Below are 15,175 nucleotides of genomic sequence, written 5' to 3' on the forward strand. Positions count from 1 at the left end.
ATGTCCGCTATTCGACCAGTCGGTCGAATTGACTTCATTGTCGTTGCTCCCCCCCCCCCTCTCCTCTCTTTGTAGTCGTGGGATGATTTTAAACGGGTTATAGCGTTGGTGACGCGAACAGAATGCACAGAATCCGCGAAATGCCCCTCGATTCCACCTTCTGTTTGTCTCTTCGATGCCTTCGAATGGAGTATTAGGTTCAACGAATTTATCCATATCAACGATGCTTTTCCTCCGATACGTTGTCGTTTTGGAGTTTGAGTGTAATGGAAGAATTAATTGAACGATGAGCTAAGTTGTGTTTGGTGAATTAAGGAGAATAGCGTTGACCATGAGATTGAGAGACCATGAGAGATTGAGAATAAGTAAAATTGGGGAATTTGCTTAGTTTGTTTTTAGTTAATTAATAAGATGACAATGATGTCAATGAAGGTGTTAGTAAATTAAATTTAAGGTGTTCAAAAGATATATTGATGATCGTAAATGGAGATGTAGAATACGTAATGATAGCACAGACGTTATTTTCTAAGATTTACTTTCGAGACGATTATTTGTATCATCTTCGTGTGATAGAGAAATTTATGGAAAATATAAAATATGTAGGTATTTATTGAATACTAATAATGAAATGGAGAAATTTTCAAGGAATAAAGTTGATCGGTTCAACTTCTAAGTTCGATACAGATGTGAGAGTATTTACATAGTGCATATGGTCTTATCACTATACTGTCACACATTTAGTTTGACACGGAAACTTGAAAATGAGATTCCTAAAAGTAATTTCCTGTACATATCAGAAATTGAGCTGCGATGTTATATCCTCTATATTTCATATTTTTGAACTCTATCTGGTCATAAAATACCTATTTTCGTGTGATAAAGTATTAACCAAATATGAACATACATTTGCTTAGAATGAAAATTATATATTTTGTTTATACATTTCTATATATATATCATTTTATAATAGCACATTCAAAAGAAATTATTGGAACGTTATATGCAATTTGTATTCTATTTTAGAATTAGAACTAACATTTTACACAATTATAATTTGCTTCCCTTTCTTGCAGTCGTCGATCCATAGTCACTGTGTGTCCATGTTATAAATCAAGATATTAAGTTATACAAAGGAAAGATCAACGTTACAACAAATCGAATCAATTTCTGTGTTTAAATCTTTCATTAAACAATCGTATGGCGAACGAATTAGAACCAGAAGATTAAATGAAAATCCAAGTCGACAAGTTGCAAATCCTGAAATCGTATCGAAAAAGATTTACGTGAAAATATTTGATATCCGAACCGTCTCAGATATCAAGTATCGATGATTCAACGTTGAATTGCCCGGAGCACGTGCGAATAGTTTATCAAATTGATTGACGATCTAGTAATGTCAGTAATCCGCGACACGCCGTTACGGAGATCGGTGATCGCTAGCATCGAAATCACCCGATTGTTTATGGTATTGCTGTATCCAGCAGACTTACGAGCCATTGAAAGAAGGAGCAATTTATAATTTTACACCTACGTGTCAGCGTTGCAACATTTAATCGGATGTTCAACTTCCTACACTTAAACGGTCCTCTGGTATTATATCACTCGACAAAGAATACATTCTTGATGATAGGTTTCACCGTTAAAGGAATTTGACACGTTAGTGAGCCACGTGGGTATCGTATTATCTGCAATGAATTTTTCAGTCGAATCATTGATTATTTCCAGCGTATGTAAAATGAATGCACCACAGGTGATTTAAATCGAAGAGTCTGCGCAACAATGTTAGGTAATTTACGCAAGAATGTTAGGCGTAATTGGCGAATAAAAACATATATCGAAGATATTTGGCATTATTAAAGTGTACAACTAAGATTCAATAAAATTAGAATAGAAGATATTTGAGAATATTTGCATATGAAAATTTAGAAAGGAAAATTGTGCAATCATACGATGGAATCTGTATCTTTATTTATTGTTAAATGAAAATTGACTGATTGCAAAAGAATAATTTTGATGTTTAATTTAATGTTATTTCATTGCTTTTAAAATCATTACTTTTTTAGACAATGGCTCACGTAGTGAGATATAATTCGATGTGACAATATTAGTAGAGAAAAGAGGTGTTTCTTCTGTATGTGATGAAGAATATTTGGTTTAACTATGGGTCGAGTGTCTTTAGTTTAGAAATATTTCAACCAAAAGACAACCATAATCACGAGACTGATAACTATAATTTAATTGGCTACACTTCCTCTGTGATACGATTATAGATAGTACTCATTAGCAACTATGTAATTTGATAAATATATTCTGTTAGTAAAAATCGAAATCTGTCGAAGGAAAATGAAAGGTGATAGTGTATTTTTCTTCTTTATTAACGTTCTTATTACGAACTTTTTCATTCTTCGCATATCAATCATCAATTACAAATAAATAATTTTATCAAAGTGTTGCAAGTTTTACGATATAATATTCGAGACAGCATCCACGGTAATTTGCACATAATAAATTTACCCGCACCAAAGCAATATGCGAGTAGAGAAAAGATGAGAGAATAGCTATAAAGTGTCATAAATTGTTACTTCACGCACGCTATTATTTCCACGGGTACATACTTTTACACTGTAAAAATGGCTTATCGCGGAAGTTTAAAAGAACGTTACGAATGTCGTAAATCACATTGCAAATAGCCGCGCTATATTTATACGGCCGTTCATATTTTCAGGTTTATTTCGCAAAAATATCTACTGATCTGAAAATTATCGGTGCACGGTATCTCATTTTCGAAGATGCACACTACAGATACCGGATGTTTATGAAACTTCTCGTCTGATTTTTCTAGATAAGCTTAATCCGAGACTTCCACGATGCGGATGATGGGTTTTTGCCTTCAGTTTACTACGGATAATAAATATTTTACAGCCATTAAACGCTTCCTTTGGGTTAACCAAGCGGAAAAAATGTCCAATTTTATTCACCATGATGCAACCTTGAGTCTTCTCTGTCGTTAAAAATTTATGTTTGCTTAAGCATAAACGCGATGAAGTAGAGTAACAATTATTTGGGTCAGGAAGATATTTTAAACACGAAAAGTCATTTGTCTTGTAATTCGCCGAATTATCAACAATTTTTAAGCGATATGCATTCGAAAACAGTTTGTTTAACTCGTGATTAATGATGTGATAAATAGCGAAATATTTATCTACTTATTAGCGGCTTGATAGCCATAGTCTTTCTGCTAGTTTCCATTCGTCAAAAACAAAATTTCTTCAACTGACGTTAATAGAATCAGTTGTAATTATAGTAATTCAGTAGCGTTTGTGTATTGCATAATTTCTGCAATATTATTTTATTGTCTGTTTTATAAGTTCGTATATGAAACATTCGGCTGACTCAAATAAAGCTACCATAAGTTAGCGGTTAGTCAAGTAATTTTCTCGTTTTTGATATATTTTCTTGCCGGACCTGAAGTACTCCACGTTTCCTTATACTTTCATTGCTATATTAAATACTAATAGTATTTCGTAATACGATAATAAGTTTGATTAATCCGTGCAAAGTTCAGGATTGAGTTTTAAGACGTTGAAACTTAGATGACTTCATATATTTATTATATTTAATTAAAAGGGTAAGGGTAGCAAGAACGATATTCGATATCTTTTTTCTTTTTTCAATAAATAGTACGAAACAGTTACGTTCGCCACGTTATTCGCGAACATATTGATTCACGATAGCCATGAATTTACGGAGACATTCGGTTATTCCTTCGTATATTTGGACGCAGTCCAGATCGTTAATTTTCCATTAGTGCCTTTTCGCTGATAAGTGTACCGCCATTGCGCAAGTTAATGTAAATGTACTAACAGTGTATAATGATGCATGGCTTTTCTGGAACGAACGTCCTAGTTGTTACAGTATTTACGAGCGATATAAATGCTCTGGCCAGGGTAATTTTATGCTCGTTTGATTACTTAATGATATTTAATAGAGACTGGATAGGATGTACTATTTATCTTGAGTCTTTTTGTTTTAGCAGACCTTAATTAACCCTTTGCTTTATTAATACTTCTTCGGTAATTACTTAACTGTATCATGTTCTTTAAATAATTTTTAATCCAATTGTATTTTTCTCTTTGTTAAAGAAACCTTTCAAGTTCGAAACTATTATTTACGTGTTATTGTTCTATCAAACTGCGTAAACAATTTTATACCTCAAGAGAGTTCTATTCTTACATGGGAGCAAAAATTATATTCCTAAGGTTTTCGCTTTATCGCTATGAAGTAAGATAATATCAAATATCAGTCAAGACTCCATAAAAATAAAAAAAGGACTATTACGTGCAGACTGTGCCCGATGCGATTCAAAAGCAAAAGTATATCATCCCTTACGTATAAGCTTCTCCCTATCGTACACAGTATCAGAAAATTTCTATACGTTCAAAGTCTATCGTCGTAAACGTTGAAAAACTGTCGCGTTTGTACGTTTGAACGTTGCACGTGGAACTTATACTCCACATGGAAATACCATCGTAATAATCATCTCAGTTACCTCAGAATACTACAGCCGATAATTTCCAAAGACATACGAGATTCCAAAAAAAAGGAAAAAAAGGGAAATATAGAAAACTATCACGGCAGTGCAGGCTGCACCGATCCAATTCAAAGGCAAAAGGATTTCAACCCTTGCGTATAAGCTTCTCAATATCGTTGCGTATCGAAATTTTTCCGCGTAATCGGATTGACCAGCCACGAAAAGGGGGTGGGATATACAGGCCTTTTCGTCTGTGGCCCTCTCGCTGCTCTAGTGGGATCCCATTCAATCGCCTCACCCCCCGTAGAATTCAAGCCCCGTGCAATCTGAAATGCGATCGAACGTCGGAAGCTTAATATCTGAAACCCATCCCCTTGGCTCGTTTTGCCTCGCCATGTGCGTATAAAAGAGCATCCCTCGCGAAAAATGGATACGATGCTTGAGAGTAGGAAGAAGGGTAGGATGAAGAATGAAGGCGGACAGGGGTGAAAGGTAGGGGTGAAAAGGTTTTCGCACAGACGGGGGACCTAGTGATGGTTACCCGATTCTCTTTGTGCCCTGAAATTCAGAAGTAATTCAATGTAAAGACATTCGAGTCACTTCAATCGCTGTAGCAAATGAAAAATTGCAGAAATTTGATGGAGTTCGCCAGCGATTTTGCGAGAAGTAATAACTATTAAACGTTATCGATATTTATCGATCACACACACTAACGATAGAGTTCATTCGTTATAAAAATTTTACTTTGATTTGATCTATCGCGCTCGAAACAATTGTTCTTCCAAAAAATAGGTAAATGCGAAACACTTCAGATCTTGATACTGTTCTTTTAATTGCATATTATTAAAGATAAAAGTTTAAACTCTGTTGATTCGGATCTTTCATTTAGAGATTACTATTTATTTAATTTAATGGGATAATTAATAAGACTATTTTAGTAATTAGTTTCTGCTTTCATATTTTAACAGCAAGTTGAACAGATTGTTTTTAAACGTAGATTGCTCGAAAATTCTTTACGAGCGAATTTTCTGAAGTCTTTTAATTTCGTTTTATCAGAATTTGAATTTCGCGCCCTGATTAGAATTCCCCCGGCACGCGCACGAATCTTCGCGCTATTACAGCGAGTTTGCGGTATGGGGTGCATTGTCGTGGCGCTATTTGCTCGGGGAAAAGTTTGAGACACAAAGGGCTTGCGGCTAACTGAGGTGTTTTGCGCGAATTCGAAAGTAGGGCAACGCGGTTAGCTAGGTGACCACTGACGGAAATTGGACCGGCTGTTCCACGTTTCCGGGATTGTTTTCGTCAAAGGGGATTGCGTTCTGGTAGTAAGTGTTGTGTTTTAAACGTTGATGGAAATCTCAACTTTAGTCGTGACCGTAATACCAACAGAATGTTAAATATATATTTTAAATGTTTATTCAAAAATGAGCTTTAATATGAATTTGAATTGAAAGAAAGAAAGGTGAAATATAATATTTTGCATATTTTCAAGAATTAATTTTATAACCCCAGTGTAATTTAAAAATCGAATATTAGTAGATTCTTCTCATTTTATTGTATTTTCACGCTTTTCGATATTTTTTAAATGCATGAAACATCCGCATTTTATAAACTCTACTCAGAATAATCACAAACCAAAGAAAACAGATGATATCATGCGATTATTGAGTTACCATGTTTGTATCTCGTGCCAGTGAGCAAAAATAAGCTGAAAGATTATTACGGATATTATATAGCTCTATATACATATTCGTCGGAAATTGAATATCGCCGGTGTGTCTTCCGGCTGCTTTTGCCTCGAAAATCCCTCCGAAAAATGATAGGATACGAATAAATACGAAGGAGGGGAATAACGTGGGCGGAGAAAAGAGAAAAGAGAGTTTGCGAGCACGTGAGCAATTTCTGAAATTGCTCGGCCTCTCGGGACTGAATATTTCTGTTTCGACAGTTTCTTCCGTATGCCGGGAAAAGTTGCTCGACTTGCAACCCACGAAGAAACGTTGATCCCTTGAAGAAGAAGAAAAAAGAAAAAAAAAAAAAAAAAAGAATATATGATACCGTAAATTGCGGATTTACCTAGGCAAACGCAGTGTGAACGAAACATACCGCGGGATTACCGAGATTTCGAACACCGTTGCATAGCTTACATCTTTTAATTCTACACAGTTAACGAGAATTTAACAACGAAAAATTGATGCTACTTTAAAATTGATTTTTTTGTAGTCGTACTAAAACTATGACAGATTACTAGGGATTGGATAGAAAAAAATGGTAGATAGAATTTTACAACTTCTGAGGAACGTTGGTTTGGATTAACGTTTGATTAAAATTTTTAAAATTATTTTTTGTACAGGCGGAATTCTATGAAATTATGATGTATTTAACAAATAGGTAAATTTCTTTTATTCTTCGTTTAATTTTGAAATTTAATTTTGTCCTAAAGCTTTGAGTTTCTCAAGAAGAAGAATACTTTTGACATTTCCATCGAAGCAATGAACGTAGTAAATGAAAGTACATCTTCATCATAGCGATCAGTTTTACTAAAAACCTTCTTGACATTTAAGTACGTATTACTGAATACTTTTAAGCTGCTTTCAATCTTTAAATTATTCTAATATCGTAGTAAAAAATATTTCCAACTGGCTATTTGTCGAAAGTCTAAATCAACTCCACTTCATAAAATCTAATAAAATCTAATAAAATTTAAATCCGATCACTAAAATGAATTCGTGAAATCTAAATTTCTTTCACTCACGAACACTTAAACCAAAAATAGTTTGAGTTAAATCAATTTCATGCAAATAACTAGGACACTAGAAAAGATCTGACCACTAAACGAATCTGACGCGTAGCGAAATCAGAAAATTGAAAGAAATAAAAATATCCAAGTTGCATTCCTAGAAAATGAGTCATTTCGCGACAATATTACATCTTGTGATACTCAAATAACGGTAGATATTCGACTAATAGAGAAATAATAGTCACGAAGACAGCCCCGATGGACAACATTTTCTCGATTGCGCGTTGCGCAACGAAACCCTTGCGTCCCAGCAGGGATTATTGTAGAAGTGGACTTCTCTTTGAAGGACAACGGGACGCGGTAGTTTCAGCGCCACTTTGCCGGAACAGGAATTTCAATCTACCATGAAGTTTCTGTACCAGTTAGAATTTTCACTGCGTCAAAGGACACATCGTGTACTTTCTCTGGACCTAGCGACAGCCTTTCACACAAATTTCCCTTGCTCTGCTCCTGCATTTGGTTGTACGTTTCGCAGGAACCTGGTGCAGATTTATTCGCGAATCGTGAACGTGACATTCCCTTTTTAGGGAAAGAAAATGGCGATAGCCATTCTGACTCTAATTGCGATTTCGGTTGTGAGCTTCAATGGAATACTGCCGCGACCAGCTTTCGCTCATTTTAATCCGAATGTTCTCGTATTTCTACTGTTTATCGATCTATAAATCGCAGGTAAAATTTATTCGAAAAGAAAGAAATAATCTTAATTCATCACGGTATACTTGTTCCCAATCGTTAACGTTAATATCGATGATGATTGTACAATTCAGTTAGTATATTTTTAAGCGAATGCAATTAAGTTTTGCATGAACGAATCAATTTGAACGGACGAACGCAATCATGAAATTTTAATTTATGCAGAGATTTGTTTCATCCACCAAATTTAACGTTACCAATTTATAACGAGTACTATTTGCATTCCATGCACTCCTGCACCTTTCAACTTTCCACGGATGCATGAAAGATTGCGATCTACAAATAACCATCTATAACAATAATTAATAATAAAGTTGTAATATTAAAAAAATAGTTGCAATAAATGCAACACTACCTATACAGAACGAAAGAAAAAACTATATCCAGTGCATCGCGTGCGATTACCTTCCACTTTCCTTCGTTCCACTTTCTTTCTCTGCTCGACTTCGCCACTTTCTTTTCAGACTAACTTTCAGAAAGCCCGTTTATTTCCCCTCTCGTGTCTAAAAATCGCGTTTCGTAGAAAGTAGAATCAACGGTTGTCCGGCGCCCAGTAACGTAACACGCGAGGAAGACCGCAGCAGAACGGAACGTTCGCTAACGAATTCGTTGGAAACAGCCACCTTGGCCAACAGATAAGACAGCGGCCTGTAGCGGTGGTTCGAGCAAAGTCTGCTGAACAGCGAACGCCGCCTCCCTTTTCCTCCACGAAGAGAACGATCCCTGCCCGAAGCGGTCAGCAGGTGCAATTAGATGCTGCAATGAGATAACGATTAATAGCCGCCGCGATGTCATGTAATTATAGTGATCGCGTGGAGCGGCAGTCATAATCACGCGCGGTTCGACGAAAGCCCCTGGAACTTTGGAAATATGGCCGGGCCACGCGAAAACGCGTATACTTTTGCTAATGTCAGTCATTAGCGGGCTTTTTGCCCGGATTTACTTTGCCATATTTGCGTAGCCAGATTGATCGCGACGGTATCACGTTGCACGTGAAATTGTTTTAGATGCACGAGTTCCCGGTTCATCGATGCCATTTCGCGAGGATTCTCTTTCATACTTTCGCGTGCACCAAGGCGATCTCGAAAGTTTATGTTTTCGAGCCTCGAGGAAGTTCGTCGGAGATTGGTCGCGCTGCGAAATATTTGAAGATTGTTTGATGTAGATACTGGTTATCGTTGAGGGATTCGATTTTATGGCGATCATAAGGGATTGGATTTTATGGAGATCATAAGGGATTCGTTTTTTTTTTTTTTTGTTCTCGGGATAAATCGCGGTGATGATGATGGGAATTTTGTACCGGTTGGCTTGATCGTTGATCTTTGTTGTGGATTTTCTGATTCATTATTGCTATTACAGACACATTTGTTATGTGAGTCGACATATTTCACTCTGTATTTATCCGTTCATTCGATGCTATCATTATGCGTGTAAAGTTTGTAACGATATTTTAAGAGTAATTGTTAATTAAGCAATTACGTCGTTCAACCAAGAACTTCGTTATCACGCTCCTCTTGCACAGTTTTTACTCATTGTAATAAATGTCTTGTAACTTCTGCGTATATTTCAATTAATATACAGTATGAATAATACTTAGTAGTCTTAAACATACGGTTATCGCAGCTTATTAACCCATTTGCATCATGGCCTTACTTCAGAGGACTTGTCCCTATCACCGCGCACGGTCGGTCGTAGGTGCAGTAAATGACATCCGAATTCTTCATGGAGTTTATCGAAAATTTACTGTTCAAAACGATTGGTAGACAATGTTACTTCGTAAAAATTGCATCTTACATTCTTTATAGCAGAGAAAAAAAGTAAAAATTATTTATTTAAAAAAAATATTTAGATTAAAATGGAAATAAAAAAAAAGCAGCCGCAGCGCGCGTAATAATCCGCGCTTGGTGATAGAAGACAGTCGGCCGATTGCGGAATAATCCGCGCTTGGATAATATAGAATAATTGACTGTTCGAACGCTTTGATGGTCTTTGTGAAATGTATATGCTTGCAATAAGCATCCTGTAACTTATCGTATAAATTTGCAGATTCGTTTGAAATTTTACCAATATAATGGCGGTAGTCGTGTCTCGTTACAGCGCTAATGAAATTTTAAATACTTTGTATAGTATTAGGTTGTCCGAAATGTTTCTTTCGTTTTATAAGGAAATAATAGACGCACAATGTCTTTTGTATTATATTAGTTTATTGAATTATGCACGAACATAATAATAGAAATAGAACGAAATGGATCATACCTAATTCAATAATATAATTTAATATAAAACAGAAATTGTTGTTCATCTATTATCACTTTATGAAACGAAAGAAACTTTTCGGACAACCTAATATATACATAAAATATATACACAAAAAGTTTCCATGAATGTGCGAATATTTTTGTCGGCTATTCTATTTGGATCTAATTAATTAATGCAAATACGAATTATCGTACTTATTAAAGTACGATATAGTGCGCAAATGCTATTTGTAACTATTGTACTTGTATTATTCGAAAGTAATTCCACTGCAAGTAATAACAAGCGTTACAATCGGTATTCCGAACGTACGACATTAGAGAGTAGGAGAAACGCCATTGAATAAGCAGCTAGCCGGTTATTCGGGCCACGTGAAGTACGAAATTGAAATTTCATTTAATTAATGTAATGCGTTTAAAGCACGAACACACACGCGGACGTGAGTGGTCTCGAAGTGAAGCGAACCACGCACGGTGTGTTTATTTGATTTGTGTTACCAGTGGATTTCAATCAATCGACTTTGCATGCTGCACGATCGAAACGCTCGTTGCCTGATAGTTTCTTTATCGTTAAAGGACAGTTGCCGATGCGTTACGAAAGACTCTGTTTGCAAGTTTAATTAATTTTCTATAATTTCCAATAAAATATCTTTTGTTTCGTTTCATGCGTGATTTTTGCGAATTCTTAAATAATAATATTAAATCAGAGAAATTCACAGTACATTTTAAAGCGAAATATATCAATTGCTGCTTTGATTTTAGTAAGATAACTCATGATCATTTCATCATTCGTGATGCTTTGAAAATATCTGCATAATGATATTATATAAAACGAAGGAAACTTACTATACTTTGGAACGAAATATCGATCATTTTGCATATAATTTTGGATATTCTAAAGAATAATAATGATATTAAAGAATCTTTTTTTCTTTTTTGTTTCTCTGCGAAATGTTAAATTAGACGTTACAACGTTACCATTTAGGAATTGCACAAAGTTATTGTTACTCTATTCGCCGGTAATAATTTATATTCATCGATAAAATTCGCTAGTTTCAATACTGACTGGATGTTTTAATTCAGATTTATTATAATTAATGTAATATATCGAATATCTCGACTTTATTAAATGAATAAGAAATACTTCTCCACCTGTTCTATCGGGCAAAGGGACAACGATTATAAAACAAAATAACAATTGCATTTCCACATTCCATTACATTCATTTATTCTGACGACTAATACGTCTATTTAAAATACGAGATTTTTATAAATAGAATTCCAAGAAATTTGAAGAGAAAGAAACACTTAACGCGCACAAAGCGGATTGGAGAATTGAAACGTCGATTTCGTTGGTGCAGTTGTTCCCATATGAGAAAACGAACGCTTACCTTCTTCATTTCTCTTTCCGTCATTTATATTTCAATTCTTCCAGGCATTTCACCGTGACGTCCTTTTATTTATTGTTCGTACGAAATTCGTTTGAAGGCTGTGGAGCTCTCTGACGGCTGGCGCGCTTTCCATTTCGCCTTTGCCTCCGTCCTCGTTATTGAATTCGGCGCAACGCGTTTCAGGAAAATTTCGTCCGCCATGCAAGCACCATAAGAGCGTGTCGTTCATTCCTGTTCGGTTTTGTTCTTCGTTATTAAACATTCCTGAACTGTTCACGTTCCGTAGATCGCGTCTAACCAGCGTCACTAATTTACGGGAAATTAATTAGCAATAATTCAGTTATTGTCTGGAATTCATCGAATCCAGAGCAAAACGTTGACTTGCAAGCGAATTTTCTGTCTTGTCTATTAAGCCGTAGCGCTTTAGTTTATTAAATATCACGATTCACTGTTACGAGTGCATAATAATACTACAAAATTTTATTGAGATTATTTGATTAATAAGAAAACGCTTCTCTTTTTAGTAGAAATTTTTTTTTTAGTTTAAAATCATAAATAGACGTTGGAACCTTAATGTATCTTAACGTTTGTTAACCATATTGACCGTATAACAGAAAGATTGTATTTTGCTTATTAATTTATATTTGTTTAAAATATTTAGACGATTACGTACTTGGCGTTTATTGTTAATTTCCTATTTTATGTAGCAGAAGATTATGAATAGTATGTGATAATTAATTATCTAGTCAGATGAAATATTATGATGCTTATGATGTCTATTAAAATCTGCTCATTATAAACGATTTAAGAAAGTAATTCTCTATAAATAGAAAATTTGCAAAATTGCTTCGGGTATTTGCGTTAATGTCATATTGGCGATATTCTTCCAGATTCTTTTTCAATATTTTCACATGTATGTATATCTCACAATGTTTCGAAATTGAAGTTACTTTCTACTGTTCAAACTTGCAAACTCGAAGCGAGTGTTTCATAGTTTTTATCCCGTTGCACCGTGAGCGTAAACGTTTTTGCGATTACCGGCTAACTCGTCGCGAAAATTTTCATGAAAGATTCTGGTTTCATAACATTTTTTGCACGGACCTATTGTGAAAATAAAAACCTTCCAAACAATGTTCGTTCATGTGTTATGCACCGGGTGAAACTGCAACGATTCAAACTTTTGTATAATAAAATCGAGAGAATTTTAGTAAAAGAAATAGAGAACAGTAACAAAGTAAATCTTTGACGAATTCTTGAAATTCCTTCTCACAGTCACAATGTTCAAAAATAGAATTGGATACCGTAAATTGATTGAAAACGTTTACAAATGAAATATTACATTAACGAATTGATGGAAACCTCGAATAAAAGCCTGAAATACGTTAAATGCTTCTTAGATCCCAATTCGAGTCCGGCAATACCACGCCGCTTTCCTCAGAAGCGGCCTGGTATTTCCTCCACGTTAATAAAAAAAAAGAGATCCCAATTCGAGGTTTCCATTCGATTAATCAAATCACCACGTCGTATTAACAATAAAACCATCGACTACTAAAATATAAAATTTATATCGAAGAAATTAAAGTGCAATTAAGGTGCAATAGAACAAAGTTTCTAATGCGACAAGAAACATTTTATATATTTACGTTCGTAGATTTTACGAAAACTCATTAAAATCTCTAAAAATGCAAATCTATAAAATTTTTATGAAAAGCGACTTAAAATTGGTCATTTCGATCACTCTGACAGTTCAAATGCTAGTAGGATAACCAAACTATCCGGCGATCCAACGCTAAGATCGGCAAGTTATATATTTCCCTCTTCTAACACAGAATTATTGTACACGTGGAACGGTGTTGGAAGACGCGAAAAGACGAAGAAGAAACTTTTAAATTGAAACAAATAACCGTGTCCAGGGGTTTCCTGACCGAGGTACCGGATACGGCTCGAGTTTGCCTATGAATTATGACGTGAGCACGCCGACGACGTCGGCAGCGGCAGTGTGAGCGTGACGACTGTATCCTGGCCGCGTTTTCTGCGCCGCTTCGAGAACAATGAGCTGGGAAAAGAGTAATGAAACACCCTCGTCCAGCCCTTCCGGGGTTAAAGCAGTATTATCTTTTTCGTGAAAGTGCAGGAAGCAGTCTTCGCGGTTGGCTATTCTTTCCGGTGACGACCTAGAATCTTTTATTTTTCTTTCTTTCTTCTCTTTTTATTCCATCTCTCTGTCGCCTTCTTTTTTCTCCCGCCACTTTCCTGGATTTATCATGAGAAAGGAAGGAGTCGAAGAATTATGGAATCTTCGGCTCGAAGAGAAAACCAACTCCCTGGCGCGTCGGTGACTTTCGTACGGGTTAAAGGATTACAAGAATGGATATCCTGGATCGAGGTTATGACGCGTTCTCAAGGAATACTGGTTTTGTTTTTTAGCAGCTGGGAATTTCGTTCGCGCACCTGTTGTGGTGAACTGATAATTAGCTGAAGTGGGCTTTGGGAACAGCATGTAACGTATGACACGATCGAGCAATAAATGTCCGCGTTATGAAAGAGAAAATGGAGATGGATGCATAAAAGAATAAATAATAAATTGTAAGAATAAGTAATAAATTGTTACATCCTGTGTAATAATTTATATATATAAATAGAATATATATAATAGAATATATTTCTCAAAATTGGTCTCCTGGCATATGATGACAGAGTTATTGGATTATTATTTCGTTATTTTGCTTTCTATGGAAATTTTGAATTATTTGTCACTCCTAAAGGATAATTCTTAATCCTTTGCGTTCGCGCGTAACAGAACGAATCGACGAGAAAGTTTGGAAGTTAGCACGCGGTAAATCTCGCGTGAAATCCGATCGTAACCGGCGTAGTGCGAAAATAGTCGTGATCTCGCAGAAGGTAACGGATCGGCGAGACTTAGTAGATCGCGGAGAGTTGCATCGATGCGAAAGACGATCCGAAACTCGCATTTAACGGCGAGATTTAGCTGCTTTGTGCCCCGGAGCTTGCTTACAGCTGACCCAGAAATCTTGAACAATGCAATTTCAGAGGTGTAAGGAAACGCGGATTAATAAAACAACTGGGTTAAACCGGCGGCAGTGTTGGTGGACTCGGAATCGAGAAGAAGCTTCACGAGACCAGCGTAATTTTCCTTCCTCTCTGTAACGCTTTTCCTCTCATTAAACTGCCTTCTTACTGTCAAACTTGTCATATTGTTTTCTTAAGTGATTTGAGAGAGCCGGAAGGAACAGTGAATTTAAGTTTGGCTATTTAACTTCTGAAGTATTCTTTACATTCTAACTACGTTCCGAAGCATACAATATTTGAATTAGTATTAGTATTATTCTGATTTACGTCTGAATTAAAATACGAGCGGCTTGCTGGAGGATTTTCTTTTTTAATAGTCAATTTAAATGATTATAAATTACTGTGTAACTTGAAAATTACGTATCCATCTGTCTATGTATGTCTAAAACATTGTTTGCTACTTCAATTTATACGT

At 35.6% G+C, this 15,175-nt stretch overlaps 1 protein-coding gene across 3 annotated transcripts in view; it reads left to right on the forward strand.

Annotated features, from left to right (window-relative positions):
• LOC122566840 (mannosyl-oligosaccharide 1,2-alpha-mannosidase IA) overlaps positions 1-15,175 on the forward strand; it is a 677,223-nt gene that overhangs the window by 267,358 nt on the left and 394,690 nt on the right. The window lies entirely within an intron of this gene.

The sequence above is a fragment of the Bombus pyrosoma genome, linkage group LG4 (assembly GCF_014825855.1).
Source record: "Bombus pyrosoma isolate SC7728 linkage group LG4, ASM1482585v1, whole genome shotgun sequence".
In the NCBI taxonomy this organism is placed as follows: domain Eukaryota; kingdom Metazoa; phylum Arthropoda; class Insecta; order Hymenoptera; family Apidae; genus Bombus; species Bombus pyrosoma.